Raw genomic sequence first — 6,969 nt, 5'->3', positions numbered from 1 at the left:
TTTTAAAAGTACAAGCAAAATGACCAAGAGAGCTTTTCAGACTTTTGACAACAGCTTTTTTTTTTTGCATTACAGTTTAAACAAACTTTTTTTCCATTGAATTTCCATTTTTACTTCCGTCCAATGAATGCATAACTTCTTTTAAAAAAGCAATATAAATGCAAGCAATCCCAGCTCTCCCAGGCCTTTTTTTGCGCTAACTGTCCCTTTTTTATCATAAACAACTCTTGTCATTAGATAAAAAACTTCCAGTTTTTGAATTGAAATAATGCAACGTGTCCCTGACTTGCATTTGACTGTGATTTCTCACAGATAAAATCATCCACTCCAGTAATTTATTCCAGATTTTATAATGCAGATCATGCTTTATTATTTATTTAAAATATAAAATATTTTCTTGTGAGCACTTAAACTTATACATGTTGATATCCTGAGTGTAAACGGCAGTAATTCAACACAGAAAATGAGGTAGTCTGGAAAAATTTAACTACTTCCCGTTTACTCCCCGCCTACATCTGGCAGATATTCAAATTTTTTTCAGACACGAACAGATACAGATATTTGCACTGACTTAAACCGCCAACTTCTATACATGTTTCACAATATTTTGCGTCCTACATTAACAGCTGAAACATGTCTTACCAGAGAATGTAAATGCATTTTCTGCTTTGATGTCTAAATATTCACTCAACTTAACGAAATATGAACTTAACACTGAATCAATAACTAATCTATGAAATCAGAACTGCAAATGGGTTTGCATAGATAATGAACACACACAGGAACATGACAGCAAAACAGAATGATGAAGATGAAACACATGCGCACTGAGAGACTGACGTCACACACACACACACACACAGCCAGACAGACAGACACAGAGTTATGCCTTAGATGGTATGTAACAGACCACACATTGTGCCGGCTGTGTGTTAAAACAGTTATTCACGGTCTCGCATTCTGCTGCACAGATCCAGAGTTGTGTTGCCCTGGTAACCTGAACTTCTGGCCTTGGTGTGTGTGTGTGTGTTTGTGTGAGTGTGAGCATATGTGTATGTAAATATGTCTTTGAAATGACATGTTTAAAAAAGAACAATTGCCCTTAAAATCATATTATAGCTCCTGCACATGAACTTCCCTAATTATCCGCTAAATGAATCGCTCTCAACTGCAGCAGATTAGATTTCCTGTCATAGGTGGAGCAGCCAGACTCGCTGAATATGGGAAGCTTTACTGTCTTTTGTCAAGCGAGGCTTCATAAATAACTTAGACTTCCTCCTCTGGACGCCTGCCAGTGGCTCTTCACCATAAACCTCACAAGCTCCACGGCTTTCTCCGAGCAGCCGACTGCAAAATGGACTGCCGGCTCTTGACCCCTCGAGGAGTTCAGAGCCATATTTGAGCTAATATTTCTGTAAGGAAGAGCTAAAGCAGTCGACCACCCTCCTTCCCACAACCCCGTATGTGGGTGTGTGTGCGTGCATGTGTCGGTGTGTGTGAGCATCGACACGTAACCCAAGACACAAGCTGTAAATCAAAACCGTTTATTTTTGACGTAACAATATATTGATTAATAATTGTGTCCGGTCCATATGTTGAAACAATTTTTACGGTGTAACAAGTTGGAATTTACCTCACTTTTTTTGGAAAATCTAAACAATGCTGCTGAAGTTCTTGTCAACTTTTTCCATTTTTCAATAAAGAAAAAAAATGCTCACACCTCATAACTCTGTAGCTATATAGCTTATAAAGGTTTTTTTTTTTTTAATTTTTAGTAAGCCCATGTTGGTTATGTACAGTAACCTATTTAAGAAGTCCAGCCCTTTACAACAGTCAAACATTTGGGATGACCGTGGATATGTAAGGAGGACCAAAAGTTTGTTTATAAAATTGCTGAGATCTCCTGAATCATTGGTTGCCAAATGATTTTGTTGACGTCCTGGTGATGGTTGTCATGTGCTTTTGTTATCTAAACATAATCACGTGCAGATGCAGAAAGATACCTGGAGCATAATATGTAAAGGTGTAAGTCCGCTGCAAGGTGGCAAAATGTGACGACCGGGGATGGGAACGTGGTGAAATACCCAGATCTCACACTTTGTGGGGCCCGTAGAGTAATCGCACCACAAACTATCACTGGCCAAACGGCTTACTTCTGGTTTGGCGCTCCACAGACTTGAATGGAGAGCTAAATGACAGAATTTTGTTTCTCTTCTAGGCTTTAAAAATGTAATTAGACTGAATAGATCAAATCCCGATAGTGAAATTAGTCTTGTCACAGGGGATGTGATGCTCAAAAAAATGTATCAACTGATATACAGATGTCTCATAATGTTAGTCTTTGGGAAAAAGTCTTTTTGGGGCCCATGTAATTCCGCGTTTGGTCGCTATGTAAAATTGGTTTGTTGATGCTGTTCTTGGGGCCTGAGTCAAAACTGGTCAGTTGGAACCAAAACTTCAAATTACTTGGAGAACTCTAATTCAGGGGTCGCTATTGCTGCAGAAAAATAAATAAAACTTCAGTTTTGTCTTTGTAGTTTTTACAATTTTAAACTAAATGATACATTTACAGCCAAAGTCAACACTAAGGATATATATACTGATGTGTAGCAAAAAAATATTAATTTAAAAATTAATTTGAGTTCAGATTTCAAGAAAATTTGCTTGCTGTCATTCAATGTAGTGCCAAAACACACACACACAGTGTAGCATATGCACATATTTCACAGCTCATAGTGGACAAACACATACATGCACACAAAAGTGCCGCCCCACATTCATCATAGTGCTCGAGCAGTGATAGAGAAGGTCTCCTGACAGCGAGAAGTCTTCCCATACGCCGGGTGGCCGCAGAGGGCCCCACGCACGGATGACATCAGCGCTCAACCTGGAGGAGCCCGTGACAGCCATATGTAAATTGAATATGACTAATCGCTTCCCCGCATCACCTCCAAGCCGCCGCGATGAAAGACGGAGGAGAGGGAGAGATCTCCACAAGCGCGTCGGCTTTTGAAGTGTGAGAAAAGGGCGAGAGGGGAGACACTCAGCCATTGTTTGATTTTTAAAAGTCTTATATAGCCAAAAATAATAATAAAAAACACACACGAAAACAGCAAACAGGTCAAAGCTAGTGGCTGTCACTCAACACAGTCCTGCGGATGGTTGTGGTGTTTCCGCTCTCATCACTTTACGGTCGAGTTGACCAACATGACAATCTCCCCCCAAAAAGTTGTGCATTACTTTAACAGCAATCCCGCTTTTTAAAACTGTTATACCTCTCAAGGGGGCAGCAGATGGGAGTCAAATTCTCATCAATGATCTTCTTCTTACAGCTTTGGTTCTCAAACACACACACACACACACACACATTAGAAGAGAGACAAAGTGAGAGAGGCAGTGGGAAGATAAAGTGCTTCCACATGTGGAAGGCATGAAGAAGAGGCAGAGGTGCATGTGACCACCCATACAACAGGGGAATCCCAGGTGTCTTTGCCTTTGTTCTCACTGTGTTTCTGTGCGTATTAGTGCGTGTGTGTGAGAATTAGTGTAGGATGTACATCACACACTTCCCTGTGCGGTCATTCGAACTCGTGCATTTAAACCTATTTTCCCATGTAAATAATTCAAGCTCACAAATCTTTCCCTTGTTGTTTTGCAAACTTCCCACACTGATTAATGTGCTGCTTATGATGACTTATTTTGACACGAATGAAGCAGATTAAAAAACACTCGCCAGCAGCTTGAATTGAAGTGTTGTCTCCCACATAGCTGTGGCTGGAGACGCACTGTCATTTCCCGACGCTTGCTTTTTAATTAGAGCCGAGTAACTGTCCTCAACTGCGCCGCCTTCTCGGTAGCACGCTATAGATTGGAAAATTACATCCTTACGCTGTGGATCATCTTTTTTAAAAGAAATGCAGCGTTGGCTGAGGAAGATAGAGTTCACAGAGAGCAAAAAAAATCATATTTTTGAAAGTGACAGCTTAAACATTTGATTTAACTCATTCCAGCGCTATTTTATACCAAAAAAAACTTGCTTACTGCAAGACTGATTGAAAAAATTGCAGTTTTTGCAAAGATAGCAGGCAGCCTTTGAATGAAAGTTGGATCCTTGGAAAAGGAGAATCTGGGAGCTGGACTTTAATATAGAATGAGTATTGTCAAAATGGGAGAGTTACGCTTTGCAATGAATTATATTTTCAAGGAATACACAAAATAACCAAATACCAGAACCTATGCAATGCTTAAAAGGCATATAATAAAGAAAAAAAGGTCATGTGGCTATGATGTCATATATGTGGGCGTGTAGTGTAACTAGTTAAGCTTTTAAAATATAAAAAGAAATACTGTTTCATTTCAGTATATTTTGTAATTGGTTTATAATTGTGTTTCAAAATTATTATGAATCAGTTCCTTTCATCTTTATCCAAAATGCTTATTTTGATAGTGTCCCATTTTGCCCGTTTCCTCTTATAATGGAACACTGTTACTGTCAAGATGGGACGCTGCTCTGTCATTTTAGAGGGAAAAAACATTTTTAAGGCTCATAAAACACTTGGTATCTTGAGATAAATCATTTTTCTGAACTGTGCGTGGAATGTACCTAAAGTACATTGTAAAGAGGGATGAAGGATGTTTTGAAGTGTTACTTGAAGAATTTAAATGTTCAAATTATTTCTCTTCTTCAACATCTCTGCTTTTTATGTTTTAATATAAGTTGTCCCATTTTAGCACTGAAGTTGTCCCATTTTGTTAGTAATACCTAAAAAAGTGTTCTCAGGACGTATTATGCTTGAGATGGAGTCATTGATTCTGTGTATAATTATTCTAGTTTTTTTCTCGTGTATATTGCAGTGAGGGGCTGATGTTTATAAAATGGTATCATGTTTGGAGCTCAGAAATGTGGAAAATTTTGTATAATTGTTCCAGAATGCAAATTTTCAAAAAGTGTCCCAGTTTAACAATACTCACCCTTCCAAGACGCATCTTTGTTTTCACAGATTTTTATGCAAAATATTGGGAAAGTTTTCTTTCTTATGTCTTGAACAAGCAGTTTGAATTTCATACAGTGTTTTAGAGATTCCCTGCTCCTCCCTCTGCACCCTCACCCCCCTCAGATCACCCCCTGTCGGGCAGAGTAAACAAGTGGCGCTGTGTATATCCTCCATGTAATCTGGATTTAGCTCGGTGAGATCACGGCTGTTGGAGCAGAGAGCCCCCCTGGACGCTCAGCTGCATTGTGGGAGGTTCCCTCTCAATGCCACCTTTGTCTTTTTGTGGCCTTGTGTGTGTGTGTGTGTGTGTGTGTGTGTGTGTGTGTGTGTGTGTGTGTGTGTGTGTGTGTGTGTGTGTCTCAGAGAGTCCAGTTGACAGCCCACAATAACTCTTGAGTAAACTTCCCCATGGTGAGAACTGATCGTGCTGTATGCACACTCGTGAAAACACTCGGTGTTAAATGGTTTGAAAATGGTTCTGCTGATTGGTCTGACATGCGTGCTGTCCTCACACACTGCAGATGTTATTCTGAGTCAAGTGCAAGGAGGACTGGAGCCCTCATCGGGTCACAGACAAACCGAAAATATTTGAAAAGAGTGGTGAGCTACACTTCCTCGTTATCTCCAAGTTTGAGCTGTAATTTGTACTTTTTTCATACATTTTTTTAATACATTATTGAAAAATTAAACGGCGTTATAAAATCCTCATATGCTGCTTTCAGTCTTCCCAATAAAACCAAAACACAGGAACTATAATATTTATTAAGTATTAAGCAAAGACTGGAATCTGACCTTTTGGCGTCCTTTTTGCGAGATACGAAATTATTATGCCACATACAAATGTATAATTTCTGTGAAAACAGTATGTAAATCTGGTTTGGTAATCTGTGGGCCGTCACACTGACTGCACTCAGAGAATATGACTAAACAGCCAGAGCAAGAGTGCTATATCGTGCTAAAAAAGCTGATGAGCCAAGCTATGGAAACAAAAAAAAACTTCAATATTAAATAAATAAAAAATACATTATGGAATAAATAAACTGTGCAAATGGTATTCATATTTATAGCAGCAGCCAGACAGGTATTCCAGAATTAGGGGACACCGGGGTTGGTTGGCACATAGCTATTTTCTGGTCCTTTGAAGGTCACAGAAAGAAAATGTAACATTAAAAAAAGTATTTTGAGAGATTATAATTTGGAACATTTAGAAACAACATTTATATTTGTATTTATTATTATTTTGAACGGTCAGTGGCATAAGTAATTAGATCCCTGGCGAAGAATAGCTTAAAAATGTTGTTTGGTTTTATAAAATGGCCGTATACTTTTCTAAATGTTTATGTTTTTAGGGTCTTATTTTAATTAAATGTTCAAATTTTTTGTATTGTTTGCTTTTCCCTTTTTTTCTTTTCTTTTTTTTTTTGCAACACTCTGCCAACACACCCCATGATGGGGCTGATTGGCACAAATGCACAACATGACTTAAATCAAAAATCACTATAATTTTGTAAAACATTTGTGTACATTAAAAATTGATTTACTTACAGCTGAGCCTTTAACTTTTCATTTGCTGCTGTTATAATATTCTAACATAAATTACGCCAGAGAAATTTGATGAAGAATGAGAACTGTACCAACCAACCCCAGCCTCCCCTACTTTGACAGTTTTTGGCATTTTGGTGAGCTTGCTTGTTTATGCAGGAGGCTTGTGATTGGCTGAAAGGTGAGAGGGACATCTCTGCCATGAAAAATGACATAATAAAATGAAAAAAAGTGACATGAAATAAATAAAAGCTGACACATAAAAAGAAAGAACACTATGTTGCTTTCTCACTCATTTCATTTTCTACATGTTAGTCCAGGAAGACAATAAACAACAATAGCTCTTCTTGCAGCGTACTTGCTCGAGACCACTTTCTATTTGTGCAAAGCGTTGCAAATTGTACAATTTAAATGCGGTAGAAATCCAAAGGCG

Source organism: Plectropomus leopardus, chromosome 24 (assembly GCF_026936395.1).
Source record: "Plectropomus leopardus strain MGB_pleo_1.0 chromosome 24, ASM2693639v1, whole genome shotgun sequence".
NCBI lineage: Eukaryota > Metazoa > Chordata > Actinopteri > Perciformes > Serranidae > Plectropomus > Plectropomus leopardus.
This window is presented reverse-complemented; position numbering follows the sequence as displayed.